The sequence below is a fragment of the Lynx rufus genome, unplaced genomic scaffold (genome assembly GCF_022079265.1).
Source record: "Lynx rufus isolate CCGP_SWC_20201006 ecotype Redwood Valley unplaced genomic scaffold, mLynRuf1.p SCAF_7, whole genome shotgun sequence".
NCBI classification, from domain to species: Eukaryota; Metazoa; Chordata; class Mammalia; order Carnivora; family Felidae; genus Lynx; species Lynx rufus.
The window spans coordinates 113,804,078-113,828,172 of record NW_025814889.1 but is presented as its reverse complement, the minus strand read 5'-3'; the positions used below and the strand labels follow the sequence as shown (position 1 = coordinate 113,828,172).

Here is a 24,095-nt window from a genome sequence, read left to right as displayed (position 1 = left end):
TGGGAATTGAACCCAAAAGCCGAGAGCACACTTTACACACTGTATGTTAGCCAATTTGACAATAAATTATATTTTAAAAAATAAAGTTATGCCCACAGATCTCAAAAATATAAATAAAATAAAATCTCTGACTCAATACCCTATCACAGTGTATTGTAATGTATTCATGATACAGATCTACATAATTTAATGCTGTCTTTAAAAATAGATGTAAGAAAACATTTTGAATGATTTATGGTACAATAAAATTTGATATATTTATATATTAAAAAAAAGGAGAGTGTCTATCAATTGTGAGGGTTATTATTAATATTATCATGATCATGTTTTGAACTTGCTGTTGAAATAGCTTCTCATTCTCTTTTGTAATTTTTCATATAAACAGTATATATGTAATTTTGCATAAATACATATATGTTATCTTACACATGTATTTATCTGTTGTTTAAAGTCTTGTTTTGTCTTTCACATTTACCTTCAACTTCCCTTTCTTTTCTCCTTCGCATCCCCTCTGCACCCCTCCCCCCCATGCAGCTGTTCCCTGACTGCTCATATAATCATATCTGCACATTTCACACTTACGCTTATCTGTGAGAGAGGTATGGTTATCGTCTGTCTCATGAGCATTGACTCATACCCATTGTTTTCGTTATTCTTCACCTAAAGTATAACTGTATAGGAATCCTTCAAAAGTGGCCTTTCAACTGTAACTCATTTATTTTTGGAATCACTGCATGATAATCCGTGGTATGGGTGAGATGTAATCTAAGTAGACATTCTCACCAATCAGCATTAGCTTTGGTTCCTGTCCTTCTTTCTTTGGCTTGCTACTATGAACACTCTGATGTTAAGTGTCTTTTCACATGTGCCCCTGTGCCCTGGTGATCTGAGAGATGTCAAGGTGATTGCAGCACTGAGTGGCACACATATGTTTAATTTTTTTGTATATGCTACTAAATGGCTTGCCACGGTGGTTTTAACAAGTAAATCTTTTCTCAGCAATATATGAGCACCCGTTTCCCCATATACTTACCACCAATAGAGGTTACTGAGGATTTCAATTTTTGCTAGTCCCATGGGTAGGAAAGAAACAGTATTGTTACTTTAATTTGCATTTCTCTGGGTGTGATTTGTTGTGAACATATTTTCCTGTTTTAAAGAATGCTTATTTATTTTGAGAGAGTGAGAGAGAAACAGAGAGCAGGTGAGAGGCAGAGAGAGAGAGAGGGAGATAGAGAATCCTAAGTAGGCTTTGTGCGGCCAGCCCAGAACCTGAAACAGGGATGGGTCCCACAAAACGTGAGATCATGACCTGAGCCGAAATCAAGAGTCAGATGCCTAACTGACTGAGACACCCACGTGCCCCATGAACATCTTTTCATTTGCTTATTGGACATTTGGGTTTGCTCCTCTGTGAATTTCCTATTCTAATTCTTTATTCATTTTTCCATGAGTTCATTTGTCTATCTTTGTTGATTTGTAAAAAGAAAACAAAAAAATGATCATCGTCAATGTTACAAATATTTCTGAACCTATTATTTGTCTACTAAACTTGTTATGGAATCTTTCTTTTGCCAAAGATGTTTTAAATTCTTATATGATAACGTCTATCTTTTCTTTATAGCTTCAGCATCTGGTCAAGAAATGCATCAGTCAAGAAGGTCTCCTTCCACCTGCAGATTATGCATACACATGCATGTAATATGCTGGATTTTCTTGGAAGTATTTATTTTTTTAACAGTTATTTTTAAACCAAAAGGCTTCACTTTTTTAGATGGTATGAGATTGGGGTTCAATTTTTTAAAAATTCAGTTGAATAACTCTGCCATGATCAGTTAAATATGTATATGAATATATGTGTACACACATATATTCATATATGTAAGTGTATATATATCTTCACATATATGTGTGTATATCCATACATGTGTGAGTATATGTGGTGCATACGTATATACACACATACACGTATGTATTATACACATATCTATACATTCCATATGTATTTCTATATATCCCCACATACATGTGTGTATATATATATAATAATTTTTCTAGTTTCATTGACTTTTACTATGACCTGCAGGCCCCATCAACCATTTGATTCAGGAGTCAAAGAGAAACTTAAATTAATTACGGAAGACAAGAAAGGTACGCTTGGGTTCACATTGATCCAACACCCCTCCCGCCCCTTCAAACATTTTGATCCTGTGACACCATAACCCACAGTCTCTTCTCAAAATGAACCGCTCTTTTCTCATGGATGTTTCTCTTGCGCTCCTTATCACTATTACCATTAGGAAGTTTCTTCACAAACAGGTAGACTGGAAAGATTCTGCACATCTCCTACCTACGTACCTTTTCTCTTGTCAGGATAAGAAAGAGTGAATATATCCATCTCTCTTTTCTCTTCATTTCTGTTACTAGTGGCACTTAGAGTTACATTAAACTTTGAATATCAGCTGTGGAGATTTATTAGCAGCAGTCATGAGAGTTAACATCTAAGCATTTCAGAAAACCTCAGTTAGAAACATTTCCTAATCCAAAGTCATACCCACTTGAATTATATTTAGAGTCATGGGGAAAAAGCAAGACAATTTAGTGATTTAATCTAAAATGTGACATGTGATCCCGATTCCCCTTTATCCTAGGACAATGTCTCAGGCTGGTTAGTGACTGAAGGGCAGTGTGGTTCCTTATGGGCTTTCCCTTTGGTGGCCTTTACAAAAAGGCTAAGGTAACATCTGAGTCAGTTCATTTCTCCTTTCCTCACTGGCCCTAACCAAAGTATTGGAGAAGTCTTGTTTCTACAAACCTAGTCCTGATTCAATGCCAAAAATTTTTAAGGAACAGAATTTTATGTTTTCTTTTTCTTTTCTCTATTCTTTTCTTTTCTTTTTTCTTTTCTTTCCTCTTTTCATTTTCTTCCCGTCCTTCTCTTTCCTTTCCTTCTCTTTTCTTTTTCTTTTCCTTTCCTTTCCTTTTAGTGTTTTTCTCTGTGAATTTTTATTACATAAAGCATAGATTCCTCCCTTTCTTTTCTGTATTTAAATAAGAAACTGGATTTGCTTCTCAACATCACAGAAACTTACAGAATCATAGGATCTTAGAATTGTAAGGGACATTATAAGTCAGCCAACATTAGAAATCAGCTTTAAACTCTTGCGAAATCCTCTTTTTTTTTTTTTTTTTAAAAAGCTCCCAGTTGATTTTAAGGGAAGGCAAGATTCTGTGAATGCCCGAACTGTGTTTCAGGTCCTACTTCTGTCTTTCTCTGAACTTTATTTAAATGGCTTTGCCTGGAGGACTTTCCAGGGGTGGGGTTTTGTACTTGAACACTTGTGAGAATCCACTCATGCTCCACATTCCTGGGGGAGGTGATTTCGGCAGGGGATTTTTGCTTCACAGGGGGAAGGGAGTGTGAGTGCTTTTTTTTGTTTTGTTGTTTCTACTCAGCACAGCTGGTAGTTCCCTACTGACTGCTGTTTGTTTTTGAAGTCATGAGGCAAAGGGGGTTTCTGCCAATGTGTGTGTACTCATTACACATTCAAATATGACGCCCTGACGCCCATTCACAGGATAGCTTCAGTGTTGTTATTCGATTCTCCTGCCAGAAATGGAAAGTTTATTCCCAGAGTGAAAGTTGCTTTTTTGCTAATGTAGGAGATTTCAGGCTCAACAGGCAGATTCTAGAAATATTGCTTTTTAAATATTAAATTCATTTATAAAATGTAAAAATTAATTTTACATTTTTTAAGATGACTGCTTGGCTGATTATATCTGAACAATTTCTTAATCAGACGCACTTTTGCTGAAGAATAGCTTCATGGAACAAGGCAGGGAGGCTTACGACTACTCCACCCGTTACTTTCCTAATATAAATTGAAACGTTTTTATTCTTGTTTGGGGCCCCTTCCTATGGAAGGTAATACATCTCCGCTATCTTGTACGTGGATCAGGCCACATGACTTGCTTTGGCCAATGAACTGAGAATGATGGTTTCTAGCAGAGGCTTTAAGAGCCAGTGAGGGGTCCACCGCTCTTGCTTGGCAGTCTGCTGTGTGAGTGGCTAAGTTCCAGGTAAAGACCACTCTGTCAGCTGCAAATACAAAGTAGGTCAAAGCCACAGCTGCCACGGAATATGAGTAAGAAATCAAGCTTTCCTACTGTGAGCCCCTGAGGTCTGAAGGCCATTTGTTACTGCAACATAACCTAACTCATCCTGACCAATGCCGATGGCATACTGGAAAGAGCAGAAAGAACCCAAGTTCAAACCCTGGTTCTACCATTAAATAGAAATGGAAACTTGGACATTTCTAAAGTGCTGGTGAGCTTTACAAATGGAACCTCGGTTTCCTCGGGAATGGGTACAATAGCCATCACCTTCTAGATCTCGCAGGCTTGTTTGAGGCTACCACGGCAGGATTTATGTTACAGTACCCTGAAAAGGATCCCACCCTATCCAAAGGTAAGACACTGTTACAATTGGACTTTCCCTCTTTTAGTGAGCTGTATGCACTGACCTTGGCCTCTTTTCAAATTTCTAATAAATGAATGTCTTGAAGTATACAGTCCTCATCAAGTTTTATCAGCGGTCGCGCACAGATACATACACTTGTCTGAGAATGGCACTGATGACCGTAGAGGACCAGTCTCTTTAAGCATCTTGCCTTGAGAAGGACCCACGCGGAATAACTCTGAGGCATGTGAACACTTGTCGGGCCGGGGGACTTAGCCTGATTATCTTTTGCTGAGCCATGAGCGTATCATGTTCTGGCCAAACTGCTTTCACTTTCTGAAGAACATTATACATTTTACGGCTCCCTCTTACATCATTTATTTTTACCGGGAAGACTTAGATCGTAGGAAGAACATTGGCTTTCGAATCATAGCAACCTGGCACCTAGTAGCCACTCAACAAATATTTACTGAATCAATAGATGGATTGGCTCAAGTCTCATCAGTAACTCTAGCTGTGTGACCTTGTGCAAGAGAAGCAACCTCTCTGGGCTTCAGTTGCTCACTTGCAACACACAAAATAATAATCTCTAGTTCATAGGGCTTTAAAAAAAAGGATTAAGGGAGTGGTAGATGTAGAAGGTCTCTCAGCGTGCTTGGTAAAGATTTCCTAAGAGTGGAAGTGTAGCTTATTAACTGTGTTACGTTCTGGAGTGGGTGGCCAGCTTAGAGAAAAAAGAGTGGGCTTTTGAGCTTGTTTGCAAGGTTCTATTTCGGATGTCTCCAGATTCTTCTGAACACTCTTCATTCGCATTTTGATAAGCCAACACCTTCTTTGCCACAGAAGGAATCCCACCTGAGTGCACCTGTGGAAAGCTTTCAGAATGCTTTTAACGCACAAAAGCTTCAAGGGCTCTGCCTTGGAAAAGCTTCGCTAACAAAAGGAACTGCACCACCTCCCGCTGCCTGGTTTCTGGATGGCTTTGCCATCTCCCCTCAACTGTCCTGTCTCTATCTCTCTGGGCCAATCCCTCTTTCATATACTTGCAGGTCCTTGAAGGGCCCCCTCGCCGGTTTCCTTTCTCTCAAACTTAGGCATTTATACCAGCAACAATACGGGAGATGACAGAACCTTAATGCAATTTATGTTTTTATTTTTTTTAATGTTTATTTATTTTTGAGAAAGAGACAGAGACAGAGCGTGAGTCGGGCAGGGCGGAGAGAGAGGGAGACACAGAATCCGAAGCAGGCTCCGGGCTTCTAGCTGTCAGCACAGAGCTTGATGCGGGGCTCGAACTCACAGACCGGGAGGCCATGACCTGAGCCCAAGTCAGACACTTAACCGACTGAGGCACGCAGGCGCCCCAAGATGACAAAGCTTTGAACGATCTGCATCAACAAAGAAAGAAGGGAAGGAGGCTGTGATAAACCCTGGTGCTTTCCTAGGTGTTTCTCCTTCATTTAAGTGAGGTAAGCAGTTTTAGTCGCTTATTTTTTGAAACGGTAATTTTAAAACAGGGATTTTAAGATCCAAAGAGGTTCAGGGCTTTGCCCCCAGTGACGTCAGCAGTAAGTGGGACAGCTGGGACTTGAACGCAAGTCTAATCCCAGCGCCCTGTCCTCTTCCCCACACTCCCCTGCCTCACAGGTCCCTGGCTGGTCGCTACCACAGTGCATGACACAACATAGGAGTCAACAGCTTGGCGTGTCTGGAGAGAGCCTTTGGAGCCACGGGTCCCGATTCTCACACCGATCATGTCATTTACTAATTCTGTGGCCTTGGGCAGGTTACTTATCATCTCGGAACCTCAAGTGGTTCATTAGTGAAAGGAGACGAATCGCCCCTTTCGGGCACTGTCGGTCGGTGAGAGAGCCAGAGACCGTGTAAACAGAATGAGTGGCTGGCATAGAGGAGACCTTCGTGTTATTATTATTACCCTCAACAAGGGTCCCTGAATAAGATGATTAACTCTCCAGAGCTATCCTCGGTAGGTGTCAAGCGGGTGATGGAGATACCATGTGTATCTGTATCGGGGGGGATGGTCTCCAGCTTGAATAACTGGGACAAGATTGGAGCACGGACAGACGGCCTCTGCAAGCTGATGCCACAGTGGTGGGGATGGGGCCCACTTGTCTTTCTCTCGGCATTGTCTTTCTAGGACCGAGGACAGTGGGCTTGAGCACAAAGCGGGGCTCGATAGAGTGTGTCCAATGAATGCAAGTTAGTCCTTCAGGGGTGGATTCTGAAGGGGCATAGTGGAGACTGGATGGGATGTAAAAGGTGAGTTAAAAGGGTGGGAGGGCCAGGAAGCTTACGGCATTTGCTGGAGAAAGGAAGTCAAATGGTAGGGCTGCAGAAGCGGCTGGCTAAGTAACTTGGGAGGTCACAGAAAACAGGAGTTGCAAACGCAGCGTGGCACTCGGTTTCTGCCGCTGCGGAGTTTGGGGAAAGGGCTAATTCAACAGCCGGGCAATGAAGAGACCAGTGGTTGTCCTTGTTATAATTAGTTATGTACCGACCCGTCCGGTTGTTGTGAGAATTCAATGAAATAGAGGCAGAGAGCTTGGCCCAGTGCCGGGCACACTCTGGGCACTTAGTACATTAGTCACGATTAGTATCAAATTATTATTTATCACTTTGTGGCACTTTGGTGAGTGATGATAGCCGCAGTCACGTCGTAGAGGTGGGAGCCACAGACCAGAGAGACCGCGGAGGTTGATATTTAGGGAGAAACTGTAAGTACGGAGCACTGGTCAGCCCCTCCAGAGACACATGGATGAAACTGCCTTCTAGGGCTGCTCGTGACATTGAAACGTTCCTCAAGGACCTTTATTTTATTTTATTTTTTTTAAGTGTATTTATTTTGAGAGAGAGAACATGAGCAGGGGAGGGGCAGAGAGAAAGGGAGAGAGAGAATCCCAAGCAGGCTCCACACCGTCAGCACTAGGGCTCGATGCGGGGCTCAAACCCATGAACTGTGAGATCATGACCTGAGCTGAAACCAAGAGTCAGTTGCTTAACTGACTGAGCCACCCAGGAGCCCCTCCTTTAGGACCTTATTACCAGGTACAGAGTTAACATCTGCAGAGTGGGATTAGCATCACTGACCAGTTTTGTAGGCTGATCTTGAGGACCCCTTCCCTGGGACATCTCCCGAAGTCAGTCAATTCCCAAATGCCATCCTGGGGGCAACAGAGATCAGGGCCAAGCCTTGTCCAAACACGGCTGAGTTACCTAAAGCGACCATTTAAATTCTATGATCAATCTGAGATTACGAGATGGGACTAGAATTTACTTTGTTTTCTTCCCTGCTTCCAGCAGTGTGGAGTCTTGGGAGGAACAGAGACGTCGGAGACCTCATAAAGAGCGGTTTTAGAACAAACGTTCTCCACATAGCCGAGGATTGTGTTAGCAATTTTATGACCCACGATGCGAGCACTTAAATAACTATCACACAAGGTAGAAAATGATAAACATAGAGTACATAAGTGCTGTGGGAATTTGGAGGAATTATTGCAGCTAATACAGGAAAGGCTTTGTGGAGAAGTTTGAGCTGGAGCTGTTTGTCTCTCCAATACCTGATTTTGAAAAAATTTCAAGCATACAGAAAGGTAGAAAGAACCATAAAATGAACGCCCATATGCCCTTCAATGAGAGTCAACCTTTAACAATAGTTTGGTATATTTATTTTCTCTCTCTGTATAAAAATACATGCATATGCAGGGGCATCTGGGTGGCTCAGTTGGTTAAGCATCCGACTTCAGCTCAGATCATGAGCTCACGGTTTGTGAGTTCGAGCCCCCTGTCGGGCTCTGTGCCGACAGCTCAGAGCCTGGAGCCTGCTTTGGATTCTGTGGCTCCCTCTCTCTCTGCCCCTCCCCCACTCTCTCTCTCAAAATATAAACATTAAAAAATACTGTAAAAAATACATGCATATGGATACGTGTATATATAATATACCTATTATATTTTTGAGAACCATCTGAGAGTAAGTTACAGATATCATGACACTTCATTCCTAAGGATTTCAGGGTGCATCTCTTTAAGAACAAAGGCCAACATAACCACAACATTCTATCATGGCAGAAAATGAGGAATTGTGGCTGAGCTGGGGATTGGAGGAAAGGTGGGGTTTGGGTTTTTGCTTTTTAAGGTTTATTTATTTTTGAGAGAGGGAGGGGATCAGAAGCAGGCTGTGCGCCGACAGCAGAGAGCCCGATGCGGGGCTTGATCTCGTGAGCCATGGGATCATGACCTGAGCCAAAGTCGAACGAGCTTAACTAACTGAGCCACCCAGCCATGCCAGGGTTGGGGTTTTTGACAACCGGTGACAGGGCTCCTCAGACACAAGTCACAGAGTCAGTCCAAACCCAGATGTAGTGACTTATTTTAACCCTTTTGTTTGACTGGGAAACTGCCCCCAGGCCAGAGAGCCACCACAAAGTCAGATCGGAAAGAGCTGGGACCAGAAGCCGCATTTCCTGATCCCTCTTGCATTGGCCACACTCCTCTTCCTGGCAGGGCGCTGAATATAGAGGACAGCACTCTCGGTTTCTACATAGGGGTACCTTTAAATCAGCCTCCGTTTTTGGATGGCACCTTTCTGCGTGGGTTTCCGAGGCATTGCCAAAATCTGAATCCTGCCAGCTCTCTGGAAGATCAAGGTTTAAACAGGTGGAGACAGAAACGAGGATGCGGAGCTGCACACGAAGTCCTGGAAGGAGCCAGGGCTAAGGTCCTGGAATCCCAGGGGAAAAGCAATGCTGTGGCTTGTGTTTGCCCCACCACCTTGACGGCCTGAGGGCCCCTTCTGTTTCTTTTGCTTCTCACAGCAGACGCCGGGAGATTGCTGGGCTGTGAATCAGGACACTTGAGCGCTGTCTTGCTTCCCCTTCTGATGATCAGTGTAACCTCAGCCAGTGGTTTGCCCCTCAGGGAAGGCTTGCCTATGTCTGGAGACATTTCTGATCTTCACGACCACGGGGGTGCTCGTGGTATACAGTAGGAAGAGCCCAGGGATGCCCTTGAACATCTTGCGAAGTACAGGACAGCCCCCAGCAACAGGGGATTACCCAGGCCCAACCGTCAGTAGCGCTGAGGTTAAGGCCCTCTGTTGTTGACAAATCGCTCGTTTTCTTCAGGCCTTCATACCTTCGCTTGGGAACGGGGACATTTGGGCTAGCTCCGTGGCTCTTGATCTTGAAAGTGTTTCAGAATTCCCCGAAATGCTGGTAAAATAAGGCAGTTTTCTGGCCCCCATCTTTAGGGATTCCATCGTTGGTCCACAGAGCACAACTTGAGAAATGCTGTGCCGGCTAGTTTCTACGATGTTTTCCCCATTTTCCAACTCGGAAAATATGGAGGACTGACAGATGTACTCAGCATGCCTGCCAGAGCACAGGAGAAACAGGGAAATGGGAAATGTTGATCTTCCTGAAAATCTCCTCACCCGTGCATACCCCCCCACGCCCACAGGCCGCACAGAGCGGGGTCACGTGCCTGTGGTGAGACCGGAGGCCTGCTCCTTTCCGTCTTCCTCGGAAGCCTGTGAGCCTCCCAAAACCGGGGGTGGGTAGTTCTGTCGACATGTGGCGAGGCCGGCTTGTTCTGGAACAGCTGAAGTGACAGAACAGCAGGAGACAACACACACACACACACACACACACACACACACACTTTACAGTCAGGCGTTGACTCTCCCACCATCTTGTTTTTAGAGGCTCTTTGTAGCACCAGCTGGCATTTTCACGTTTGCACGAACTCGCGTAGAGTGCCTCCAGGGAAGGTGGAGACGCTCATCCACCGTCATTATTGCTTACCCCCTCCTGTGAGGACTAGGAATGACCCCAGAAGGGCAGAGACAGGGGAAGTAAGAGACCACCAGATGCCAACACCTCTGCACGTGGCCTGTCCCCAAACACCTCCGTCTGCACGTTCTTGGGCTTGTTGTGCTCGGAATTTTTGTACTTCCACGGGAGTGGGACGCCATGCTTATTGGTTTCATCCTTTCTTGAGAATCCAAACTTCTCCCCTGACGTGAGTATCTTCTAAGATAGGAAGTTTTGTTTTTGTTTTTTTTTCCCAGAGGTTTTCACGTCTCTTTCTAGGGCCTCACATCAGAACTACCGATTTAGAATTTCTGGGAGTTAAGGTCTAGGGTGGTTTGGCTTGGCTGGCCAACAATTTCACTGGTGGGATCACTATTCTTTCTTTCGGTTAAGATCTTTTCTCCAGAAGGCTTCAGTTCAAATGCAAACCAGTTACCTGGAACAGTGACACAGTGAGTCTTACATCCGCCAGTGTGTGGGCGTCGGTAGGTATCAGATTATGTCTTGGGAGAAAGAAACCCGAAAATAGCTAAGAATGGTTGGGAAGATGCATTTGGGAGGAATCTATCCACCCTACCCAAAGCATGGTATTGAGACAGAGTCTGGGTAGGTTCTTCAATGGGAGGTTCAAGGTCATTCTTTTAGCGCCCTTGGTACTGAGAACACAGGAAATGGATTTTGGAAAAGCTAAGGTAAATACTGAAGGGGTTGAGTAGAGGGAGGGACCAAAGGTGAATTTCTTTTATTTCACTGAAGTAAATTGATGGTAAAGACATTACTATGTGTCTTAAAGGGATTTAACACAAAAATTATAATTATATTGACAGTTTATTCGATGCATTTAGAAGAAGAAATGGAAATTACAGTCTTTAATATGGTTTTGCCCTTAAAAGGATAATAGCATGCTTTACATGTTTTCTCACTGGAATGATCATCCTCTTTGCAAATAAGTGTGTGTTCACAATAGCTGTGGCACACTTTCTAGCTAAAACAGTACCTGCTGGGTCTTTGTTATTTTCTTTCTAATCATTTAGAATCTTAAAAAAATTTTTTTAAATGTTTATTTATTTTTGAGAGAGAGAGAAAGACAGCATCAGCAGGGAAGGAGCAGAGAGAAAGGGAGACACAGAACCCAAAGCAGGCTTCAGGCTCTGAGCCGTCAGCACAGAGCCCAAGATGGGTCTCAAACCCACAAACTGTGAGATCATGACCTCAGCTGAAGTCGGACGCTTAAGCGACTGAGCCACACAGGTGCCCCAAAAGTTTTATTTATTTATTTATTTATTTAGAGACAGAGACAGTACGAGTGGGGAGGGGAAGAGAGAGGGAGACAGAATCCCAAGCATGCTCTGCACTGTCAGCACAGGGCCAGACATGGGGCTCGAACTCACGAACTGTGAGATTGTGACCCAGGCCCGAATCAAGAATTGGACGATTAACCGACTATGCTACCCAGGCACCCTAGAATCTTTTATTTAGAAAAAAAAATTTTTTTTTAAACGTTTATTTATTTTTGAGACAGAGAGAGACAGAGCATGAACGGGGGAGGGTCAGAGAGAGGGAGACACAGAATCTGAAACAGGCTCCAGGCTCTGAGCCGTCAGCACAGAGCCCGACGCGGGGCTCGAACTCACGGACCGCGAGATCGTGACCTGAGCCTAAGTCGGCCGCTTAACCGACTGAGCCACCCAGGCGCCCCCATCCTAGAATCTTTTAATAGACAGTTCATCTCTTTCCTTTTCTAGGTTCCCTGGCACTTTGCTTATATCTCTATAGTAGCATTTACCATGTTTTATTGTAATTTATCTGCCGTGCATTTGGCTCATTGTGCAATGAGAAGCACGATGGGTCCCATTCACTTTTGTATACCCACTGGCGGGCATGGAAGAAGCACTCAGTAAATGTATCAGATGAAAAAAGATGAACATATTTTCTTTCCATCATAATCCAAATCTTGCTTTCGGAGGCTCTCACTGACAATAAACTTATTAGAAATATAGCTAAAAATATTTTCTGCTCGTATAGGAAGGTAATACTATTGATCTGCTGTTGCTATGAAATAACAACATGGGGTGGGTGGCTTACCAGGAGCAGTGATGGAGCAGGAGAGGTCAAACCCCACATCTCACCCAGGTTTATTGCAGTCAAACATATTTCAGGCCAGTACCTTGCACTGTTTTTACTGGTACTAGATCTTTAATTCATCACTTTATTTTTGAATACAAAGACCAAATGTGTTTTGAAAAAACACTTACAGACATTTGTAAGTTAGGGTTCTTTGGTTATAGGTATCAGAAACCACCAAGAGCTAATTTAACCAAGAAAAGAAAATTTATTGAAAGGATATGAGGAAGTTTCCTGAATGGACAAGAGGCCATAGAATCAGTTTAGAAACAGAACAAGAAGAAGGGCAACTGTAGGCATTAATGCAGGTGGAAATTGATTGCTTACTTCCGGTGCCACTATAGGATTGAATGAAATCTGACAGTTTTCTGTCCCTGCGTAACTCAGCTGAAATGTCTTATTGGCTCATCTTGGGATGCATGCAAAGTTCTTGGCTTATATTGCTCTGGCGAACGAAAGGATTTGACCAAGGAACCTCCATTAATTTCTCATCAAGATACACACATGAAGAAGAAGTGATTTTCCAAAAGGGAATTGGGGGCACTAGTGGAGGGTGGGAATAAATGCTGGTAGAGGAAAAACAAAACAAAACAATTAAACCACAATCATACCACCACATGAAAGTAGCCGTTGGTGTTTTATGTTTCCTTTTTAGACTTTAATCATAATGGTAAGATTAGGATCTTATTATATATAGTTTTATGCTTCACTTTTCCCCGCCATTAACCATATTTCCAAAGCAGCTTTTCTAATACTGGCATCAAATTTCATCTTTTGGCTATCCCATAATATATTGAACTACCCTCTAGAAAGACATTTTGGCTGTTTTCAGCCTTCTACTGTTACAACACAATGATAGAGTGACATCGTGGAACGATGTGGGCTTTGACGTCCAGGAGAATTGTATTTAAATTCCAGCTTTGCCATCTCCTAGTCAGGTACTTTTAGGTAAACTGTATAACCTCCGAGTCTCCATTTCCTTATTATAAAGTCAGGGAACTGAGGGGCACCTGGGTGGCTCAGTCGGTTGAGCGTCCGACTTCAGCCCAGGTCACGATCTCGTGTTCCGTGAGTTCGAGCCCCGCGTCGGGCTCTGTGCTGAAAGCTCGGAGCCCGGAGCCTGTTTCAGATTCTGTGTCTCCCTCTCTCTCTGACCCTCCCCTGTTCGTGCTCTGTCTCTCTCTGTCTCAAAAATAAATAAACATTAAAAAAAATAAAGTCGGGGAACTGAGAAGTACCTTGCAAATTCAAACACGCCGAGTTTGAAGGGATTGTGGGCTACACAACTATATATGGGGTGGGGGGAGGAGAGCTACAGACTGGAGGTGTAGATTTTTTTGAAAAAATCTGTTCTTGGGGGGGGTATTTGAAGTCTTAGGAGGAGATGAAATCAGCCAGGAGGAGGGGGTAAAGAATGAGGAAGGCAGGGAGCCACGGATTCAAAGTGACTGAGGCACACTTGTATTTAGGGGGAGGGGGTGGGAAAGTGCAAAAGCCACATGATGGAGAACAGATGGTGGAATGATGAAATAGGAGGCATGAAAATAGCGTGCAGGAGCCAAGGGAATTGTTTCAAGAAGAGAACCGAGAGGCAACGGCCAGAGAGTTCCAGCAGAAAGGAGAGACGGTTGGGGGGTCAAGAGTGGAAGAAGAGGAGACACCGTCAGATGTGAATGTGAGGTGCACTAAGGCAAGGCCTGGTTTGGCAAGAAGGAGCTGGCCCACTCTGCATGGAGTGTAGGGTCAGAAGCTAGAGAGGGATATGCAATAATTGTAGCATATAACAAAAGTTTGTATCAACAAGAAAGAGGAAAGATGGAGAAAAACTACAGGAGATCAAGGGAGGACTTTTAAAGTTTATTTATTTATTTCGATAGAGAGAGAGAAAGGGAGCATGCGCAAGTTGGGGAGGGGCAGAGAGACGGAGAGAGAATCCCAAGCAGGCTCCGCATTGCCAGCACAGAGCCCGATGCAGGGCTCGAACCCACGAACCGTGAGCTCGTGACCTGAGCTGAAGTCAGAGCCCAAGTCGGACCTGAGACTGACTGAACCACCCGGGTGCCCCTCTTTTTAAATGATATAAGAGACTTCAAGGTTCGATGCCGATGGGAAGAAGACAACAAGAGGGAGAGGTGTCAGGCACAGGAAAGAAGGGGAATTGGCTTGTTTATGTATTCCCTTCATTCATTTATTTAGTCACCAGATTAGAATAGAGAGTCTGTTCTGCACTGAGATCTGTTCTACGCCCTGTGGGTACAGCAATGATCAAGGCAGTGTAGGCTGCTGCTTTCACTGGGGGTGTATTCTTCTAGGACAAAACAGACAGGTAATCGTGATGACAACACAATAGCAACACCATGGAAGTGACTCAGAGAGAAAATAGTGGAGAGTAAAAAAAATGTATGCAGAGCCTCAAAATAGATGTGGTGTTTTGTAATGAATGGCTGCTTTAGATCAGTTGTTCAGAGGTGGGCTAAATGGGTGATATTTAATCTGAAGTCCATGTGACAAGAAGGAGACCAGCAGGAAGGGATTCCAAGCAGCTGGAAGGGATAATCCGGTGGCTCCCAGAAGAGCTTTGCGTGTCCAGGGAATGAGAAGGGGGAATAAGGGGCAGAGATGGAAATGTGATCAGAAAGGAAGGCACAGCCCAGATTTTGAAGTCCACGGTTTTATTCTAAGTGGGATTAGAAGCCACTAGAGGGGAGTAATACGATTATATTCACGTCTCAAAAGGATCATTCTGGATGTGGTGGGGATATAATTAAGGGGGAGGAACAGAGGATGGGAGCCAGTTAAGAAGTTATTGCTGTAGGGGCATCTGGGTAGCTCAGTCGGTTAAGCTTCTGACTTCGGCTTAGGTCAGGACAGCATGGTTCATGGGTTTGAGCCCCACATCGGGCTCTCTGCTGTCAGCACAGAGCCCACTTTGGATCCTCTGCCTCCCTCTCTCTGTCTGCACCTCACCCGTGCTCTCGCTTTGTCTTAAAAATAAACAAACATTAAAGAAAGAGAAGTTATTGCCATAGTCAAAATAAGAGGTGGTGTGGCTTGGACGACGGTGGAGATGACAAGAAATGGACGGAATGAGGCCATGTCTCAGAGTAGAGCCAAAGGACGTGCTGATGAATTGGATGTGGAGCAGGGGTGTATGAGGAAAAGGGGAATGAAAAAGGGATCATCGCTGGAGAACTTGACTGCCTGGTGGATGGTTTTCTTGAGATGGAGAAGATGGGGGGCTGTGTGCAGATCAAGTCAGTTATACTTCCACAGAGCTGAAATGGAAAATAAAAGGGTTCTGGACGCGATAAGACGATGATTGCTGGGCAAATGACTCGGAGGAGCATGTGTGCCCGTCTTACTTGGAGCTCTGTGGTTGCCGTCCTACCTCCAACGCTCCAGGTTACTGAAAGCAGGTCAAAACAACCTGTAGTATCCACTTTTTGGCTGCACTCACTGTTCTCTTTGCTCATGTGTCCATCCTCCTGCTCCCTGATTCCATACTCTGGCTTCGGACCCACCTGCCTGGTTCTGGAAAGTCATATATCCTTTTTCTGATTTATTAGTAAGCTCCCCATCTGCATTTCTGCTCTGTATACTTCCTTGATCTCAGGATTAACCTCATCTTCAAGATAGTCCATCAGACATTACCGTGATTTCTTCACCTTGCTTACCATTCTACAGAACTGGACCACACGGACCTTTGCCATCCGGCATCTCCTGTCCTGAAACCTGTGGGAAGAGAATTTGGCTTTTATAATCTGTTAAACTAGGTAAACTCGGCCAATAGTTTGTATATTCCCATTATTGTTATTCTTTAAAGAAATTTTTGCTTATTTATTTATTGTTGAGAAAGAGAGAAATCGAGAGCAGGGGAGCGGCAGAGAGAGAGAGAGGGAGAGAAGAGAGAGAATCCCAAGCAGGCTCCACACTGTCAGCGCAGAGTCGACTTGGGCTCGAACCCGTGATCAGTGAGATCATGACCTGAGCTGAAATCAGGAGTCGGACACGTAACTGACTGCACCCCCCAGGCACCCCTCCGTTATGACTCTTAAGGAAATTTTCCTCCGTGACAAGTACCAGTTTAAACCAATTCTTGTTGGGATTCTTACAAAACTGTCTGGACTCAGGTGTTAAATTAAACTGGTAGGCTGACACCACTGTATTCTAAGCCACCGTTTTCTGTTATTTGAACTGCTGAAAAATCTCCGAACCGGTGTTTCTTTGCCCACCCGACTCATTGTCCACCTTACTGCTAGGGTAATTTCTAGAACATAAACTTGATCCTAGCAGTCCCCTGCTTGCAAGGCTTTAGTGGCTCTCCATTCTCAATAGGATGAAGCCTGCCAATCCTCGACAGAGATATTAGGGATCGCCAAATGGCCCACGCGTGTCCCACATTTGTCAGCATCTCTTGCAGTTCGTTGGATCTTTGTGACTAGTTCTGGACAGCAGTGGATGACTGTGTCTCTTTCGGGCCAAAGTATTTGGCTCATCACCTCTCGTAGGGCCCCCGAAAGCCACATGTTGAAGCAGCAACATCAAGAGATGGTGGGATCCAGGGTGTCCGAATCACTCCATGGAGAACTGCCCTGGAGCGTCATCTGAACCGCACTGGAAATTACTGGACAGGGAGATAAATCTTTGTTGGCTAAGCCACCGAGCTGGAGGGTTCTGTATCTGCACAGCCTAGCCCAGCGGCTTGGTGCCCACGCAGGCTCTAACACTGGCCCATCTCTCCACCCTGCCCTACTCACCGGGCAGGCAGGACACCTTTTCGCTTCCTCCACGGCACCATGCTTCCTCCTGCCTTTGGTTACTTCCCACTTGCCAGGTAATGTCTGCCTCTTCCTCTTCCTTCTCCCAACGCGTAAACTTTGGTTAAATCTTACTCATCCTTCAGGACACTGGCCAACCGCCACTTCCTCAGGGAAGCCCCCATCGCTTCCCTTCTTCTTGGTCATTACACGTCATCTCAATTACTTGTGTTCAAACAAATCTGCCAGCACCACCAGACTATAAACTTTGTCTTCGCTGGCCCCTACACAGCGTCTGGCATTTTGTAAGGGCTCAGGAAATAGATGTGGAATGATGGAATGATTGATTGAAAGAATTATTAGCAGGAGATAAACAAAGGTGAAGGAGATGGAGACACCAACAACAAAAAAAAAGAGGAGAGAGAGAGAAAGAGATGTTGTAACACACGGGATTCGGCTTGTGCAAAAACAGGCTTTGGACCCAGGGGACGTCCTAAGTAGCCATGTGAACTACTGATTCTAACTGAAACTTCTCATCTGGCCTCTGTGATATCACCTGAATTATTTGAGTAAAAAGGAAATCTTTCCTCGTTAGGAATCCCTGGTACCCTTCTAATGCATGGGGGATAAGGTTCAAATACCTCCGCATGGTAGAGGAGTCAATTAAAGGCTGGCCCCTACTTTTCCTCGTCTCCCACCACCTCCTGCATCCGTCCCCATGCACACTCAGCTTCAGTCAAAGCAAATGTCTCATCCTTTCTGAACTGCGTGCGAAGCTCCCCCCTTGCCACCTAGTCAACTCTTGTATTTTAAGACTCCGCTTAAATGTCTCCTCCTCTGTAAAGACAGTTTTAAATCCCCTAGTCTCAGACACTCAGCACTTTGGACTTCAACAATGCTGTGTCTTTATGTGGCATTTAAACAATGATGGTTTCTTTCTGTCTGGGTCACTCTCACTAAGAGGGGAGCTCCTCTGAGTAGGGGCTCTGTGTCCCCCACTCCTTTTGTATTTGCCATGATAGCACCTCTCCAGAGGGGATGCCCTATGAATGCGTATTGAGTGAACGAACGAATGAATGAATGAACAGAACCAAAGCTGGAAATATCGTCATGGACGCAGTTTCTAGTTTCACTCTTTGTTTTGAAATATTTTCTTTTTTAAAAGATTTTTTTTAACATTTATTTATTTTTGAGAGACAGAGCATGAGTGGGGGAGAAGCAGAGAGAGAGGGAGACACAGCCTGAAGCAGGCTCCAGGCTCTGAGCTGTCAACACAGAGCCCGACACGGGGCTTGGGCTCACAGACCCAATCGTGAGATCATGACCTGAGCCGAAGTCGGACCCTTAACCGACTGAGCCAGCCAGGCACCTGTTTTAAAATATTTTCTTGAGTGAGTACATAGGGATGGGAGTGGAGGTTGATTGGAGGGAGCTTCTTTTACAAGCCTATTTTCCACTTTCACGTTTTCTCTTGGGGCTAACTAGATTTTAAAGTGCAATGTAATATGGATGACGTGTTTTGGACTCCGTGGTTATTTATGAATTTATGAATTGGTAGCAAAATCTTTACCCAGAATGTACATACCTTTGATTTTTATAATTTTTTTTTAAAATTTACTTTGAAAGAGAGAGAGTGGGGAGGAGCAAAGAGAGAGGGAGAGAGAGAGAATCCCAAGCAGGCTTTGTGCTATCAGTGCAGATCCCAAGGCAGGGCTCGAACCCAGGAACCATGAGATCGTGACCTGAGCCTAAATGAAGAGTAAGACACTTAAACAACTCAGCCACCCGGGCACCCATACCTTTGATTTTTGACAAATGAAAAATAGCGTTTCCTAATTACCTCACAATTAATGTTCTGCAGATACTGAAAATTCTGAGCTTTTCTTTGGAAAGTTTCTCTCCTATGTGGCAGACTTAACATTTTTTCTGTGTTGGGAGTGGAGGGAGTTTGATTTACTTTCTCTTTTCTTCTGATTTTAAGTGTTTTTTGAATTGCTGTTTTAATTTTTTTTTTTTTTTTTTAATAATCATTCAGCCCTGGAGCCCTGGAAAATCCCATTTCCCCTTTCCCGTCGAGGATATTGTTGTGGAAAGGTTATTAGGTCTTGACAACTCTCCAAGATTGTGTCACTGGCCCCAGATACTAGACCAATAAAAAAAAATCCACGTATCCCCGTGGACTGACTAGTTAAGAAACTGTTGAAATGCTTCCCTAAACGCCCAGCGCTGGGTCTGGTCTGATCGTATCTCAGAGCCCTTCCGACTGACGGGTGAACGCCTTCTCCCACTCCTCCGCACCCTGCAGGGGCTGGGAAGGGTTTGAAAAGTAGCCGCTCGAGCAGTAGAGCAGACTGTCTAGGAGTAACTAATGCTTCAAGGCCCACCGCGTACAGCTCAGGATCTCCAGTTAAGGGAAGAGGCCTGAGGAGCTTTGAGAGATTTCTCCTCCTTTCTGATTCGTCCAGGCTTTCAGCCGGATCACAACGAAATAGACATAAAGATGTCAGTAGGCGTGGGGGTGGCTGGGTTCGGTGACGTGGGGTCCGGAGCTGTCAAAGCTGACATGTAGCGCTTCAACCTGGCTAAAAGATTCCTCGCATCGTCTCCGGGACTGTCAAGAACAATGTGCGTGCGTGTGTGTGTGTGTGTGTGTGTGTGTGTGCGTGTACACGTGTTTTTGTGGATAGGCACCCTCATCCTGCGGGGACAAGTGTGTTTTGGCTCACAGGTATAAAGTCCTGTTTTCCTCTGTCAGGTGACCATGAGTTTTGTCGTACTCAGCAGGCCTTTTGTCTAATGCATTGACACCTTAATGAAAAACAAAAGGTACATTTATCAAAAGAGACAAGATTACTCGAATCATAAATGGAGAACATCAGGGAGGCTAGCAACAATAATAATAATAAATTGCGGCTATTGTCCACAGAAACTTGCTTTTCTAAGGTACTTTTGATAATTACCTGTCAATGTTTCAGTTTCAACACCCCCTCCTGGAATTGATGGAGTCTATTTATACCACATAAAATTCTTGTATTTGCCTCTTGAAGTGCATTCCATTCCCAGGCATGACTAGGGCGAGAGGTTGTTTTATTTTTCCAGAAGGGGAAAGTGGCCTTGTTGAGTCTGACACATGTAAGCGGTGCTTTCGGGCTGAAGGCAAGCCAAACAAGAGAGACAAATAAACATCGGCCTTAATGGGGAAGCAAAAGGAGGGAACTGTAGCTTGGATGGTTTGGGGGCGAGCTGGGTCCTGTGTCTAGTAGGGTGGCCCTCGCCTCTCTCTCTGAGGTTGTCCAGCTCAGGCGATGTCTAACTCGCTGTTTCTGGCAGGTGATGTGTAGAAGGCCTACGTGCAATATCCGTACGAGGTGCAACAGGGGAGATGGGAAGAATGGAGTCTCTAAAAATCTATGTTAGACATGTAAGAACTTCAGGGATTATAGTTTATCTTTCTTTAAAGAATGTCCTAATACGAGAGACTGAATTAAAAAAAAAACAAAACTACATGCATTTCAAGATAATGACTGTCCAATTGATTCAGTTCTTCTTTGTGGTCTTTCTTCACAGACATAGAAGTGGGGAAATGGATGGCACAGGACCACGCAGCAGGGAACCCCCATAATTCCATCAGAGGAGGAAGCACCAAATCAGGAGATTTGCGTCCCGGCCGTGGTGGTGTTACCGTGTGAGTCCGGACAACTAGTTTGGCTGCTCTGGGCCTCAAATTCCTTCTTTAAGTGAGAAAGTTCAGCCAGATCCTATCCAGCTTTCAGATTTATTTTTCAGGGGTGCCTGGGCGGCTTAGTTGGTTAAGCATCAGACTCTTGATTTCGGCTTGGGTCGCAATCTCACGGTTTGTGAGATCAAGGCCATGTCAGGCTGCACACTGACAGGGAGGAGCCTGCTTGGGATTCTCTCTCTCTCTCTCTCTCTCTCTCTCTGTGTCTCTCTCTGCCCCTCCCTCATGAGCAATCTCTCTCTCTCAAACATAAAGAATAAACTTAAAAAAAAATTATTTCTTTAAACTCTTAGTATCCTTCATTTTCCCCACAGTATCTGACATAAAACTGGGGATCAACCAGTGTTTATTAAATGAATAAGCACACCATTGAGTGTTTCCCTTAGACGTCATGCACCTGTGCAGCTCTCTTGTTCAGTCCATTAGATGATGGACTTTCGGAATTACAAGGGTTCTCCAGTAAGGTTAGCACAGTTCACAAACGCTCATTTTGTGACTTCTTCTTATGTGTGGATGGCAGCCTCTCGGATGCACTCCAGTGACTGCCACCTCCTGGTACTCACGTCCTCATTAATCCCTTCCTCTTGAGTATGGACTGGACATACTGACTCACCACTAACAAGCAGAGAATAGCAGAAGTGATGGGTTGTCACTTCTGAGATTAGGTTGCTCAGATCTGTGATTCTGTTCTGTTCAGAGCCTTTGCTCTGGAAGAAGCCAGCGGCCATGTTGGGAGCTCCCTATAGAGAGGCCCACACAGCAGACAATGGATGTCTCCAGACAACATCCACAAGAGACCAGGGGCTGCCGATTGTCATCTGAATGAGCTTGGAAGTGGCTCCTCCCCTGGTCGAGCGTTAAGATGACTGCTGGCCTGGGGGACGCCTCAGTTGGAGCCTTAGGAGAGACTCTGAGTCCTGCCCAAAGTTGTGACTCAGAAACTGTGAGATAGTAAATGTTTGTTGTTGCAAACTAATGTTTTGCGGTAGTCTGCCACATGGTATATTAGGTGACCAATTATGTTACAAAAAGAATCTAAGTCCATCAGGTAATTTGAAATCCATATAATCTAAATAAAACATACGACAAATATGCCAGTAACTATCATGCTCAGTTGTAATACTAACAAAACCAATTCCCATATAGAGCTTATAATGTGCCCCAAGCTGATATGTATGTATGTAAACACACATATATATTACATACATATGTACGTACATATTAACCCTCAGAACCACACCATGAAGTACATGGCACGGCTCTCCCCATTTTACAGAAGAAAAAGTGGATGCACAGAAACGTTAAGTAAATTGTCCAAGGTCACATAGCTCGTGAAGACAGTAAATGGTAGAACAAAAGTTGGAACCCAATGGTCCAGGTGGCTTGCTTGTTACCCCGGTGCTGTAGCATACCCCTTAATGGGACAAGGGGAGTATCACGAAATAATGAGAGATTCAAAGGTGTGATTACAACCAGTGTAAAGGATAAGAATGGGATTTTATGGAGGACGTGAATTGTGACATGGGAGGGATTAAACACAGTGAGCTAGAAGCATGAGACAAACAGTTCCCTGTTGCCATGGACTGAATGTTTGTGTTCGCCCCAAATCCATTTTGCATTTTGCCAATATTGTGCTAATTGTATGTAGTTATCGCTAAAATTGCCTCTGACATCCATTCATACCTTTGGTAATCCTTCCATTATTTACTTGTGCCAGCAAGGTGGACACATTATATGCTATTCAGTTCAACTTGACCCGGCACAGATGTGAGGTCAGGCTGCGAGGTGAGAGCAGGCAGCAGCTTCCCAGTTTCTAGCGGGGTGTGGGCTGCCTCCCGGAGAGGTTTCAAGGCTCCCGATCCGCAATCTGGAATCCCAGGAGTTCAACTCAGATGCACAGTCTCATTTTCAGAGGTGTTACATCTGCGTAATTATACAGCTGGGGACATTAGTAGCTCAGGTAAGTCAAATACGTTTGTACCTCTGCACAGATAAAAACTTGCTCCCTGTCCCCAGGCCCCCATCATCCTCTCACAACCATTCTGTGGGTTCTCTTTCTCAGGCCTCCTGCCTGTACTGCAACTCGTGTTCAGAAGTAACTGGCTCTGTAGCTGCTTCACTCTGTGCTACCTCTGTGTGGCTTCTCTGGGGACAGAAGGCTTAGCTATGGCAGTGGAGAAGGGCAGGAACCTCAGCCTTAGGTGACCTGGGCTCCAATCCTGCTTCTGTACCGTTGGAAGCCAAGCAACAATCTCTCCTGTCTCACATCTCCCTGCCGTCTTCCCCACCTCCGATGTCTCTCCCCACACAGTGGACAGAGTATCCACTGAAAACAAGGAATTTGCTATGTTTCTAAATCTAAAACCAAGGTAAGAATATAGGTTAAATAAAGGAAGACACAAGTTCAAAAGTTTATGCAATGAAAAGTCTCTGTATTTGGTCAGCCCTCTGGTTTCCAAGGATCTCGTCTTATAAGCAACTGCATTTACCGTTTCATGGTAGATTTTTCAGACGTGTGTATCAGATGCATACATGTATATATACACGTATGTTTCAGGTATATACACACGTATTTTTTGATGAAATTTTTCTTCTGGACAAGAATGTTTTTAAATATGTAGGTTTGAGCATCACGTACACTAGAAACTCTCCATTAATCTTTAGAACATGTCCCAAATTAAAAAAAAAAAAAACATTTAATGTTTATTTCTGACAGAGAGAGAGAGACAGAGCACAAGTGGGGGAGGGGCAGAGATAGAAGGAGACACAGAATCCGAAGCAGGCTCCAGGCTCTGAGCTGTCAGCACAGAGCCCGAAGCAGGGCTCGAACCCACAGACCGTGAGATCATGACCTGGGCCGAAGTTGGACGCTCAAAAGACTGAGCCACCCAGGCGCCCCTGGAACAGGTCCCAAATTTTTAACATGGCCTTCAAGCCCCGCATGACCTGGCCCATCTCTGACTGTACAACCTTGTCTCATGCCAATTTCCTCCTCATTTTCTGTTTTTCACCTGGGACTTAGATCCTCCAACATCTAAGCTAACACCCTAAAGTTCTTTACACGTGTTTCTATCTTTAATTAGAATAGCTTTCTGTCTGGAATTGAAATTGTGGTTACCTCCTGAACATTTATACCATCTGTGTTTAGTGGCCGTATGATTTGGGTGGAATGGACCCACCCTAAGGTC

General features: G+C 44.5%; 1 long non-coding RNA gene across 1 annotated transcript in view; it reads left to right on the top strand.

The window, feature by feature from the left end:
* The window catches only part of LOC124502434 (uncharacterized), a 94,180-nt gene that overhangs the window by 62,341 nt on the left and 7,744 nt on the right, over window positions 1-24,095 (top strand). Inside the window, exon 2 of the long non-coding RNA XR_006959906.1 lies at window positions 20,736-20,851. This is a non-coding gene — a long non-coding RNA (uncharacterized LOC124502434). The remainder of the gene's footprint in view (window positions 1-20,735; window positions 20,852-24,095) is intronic.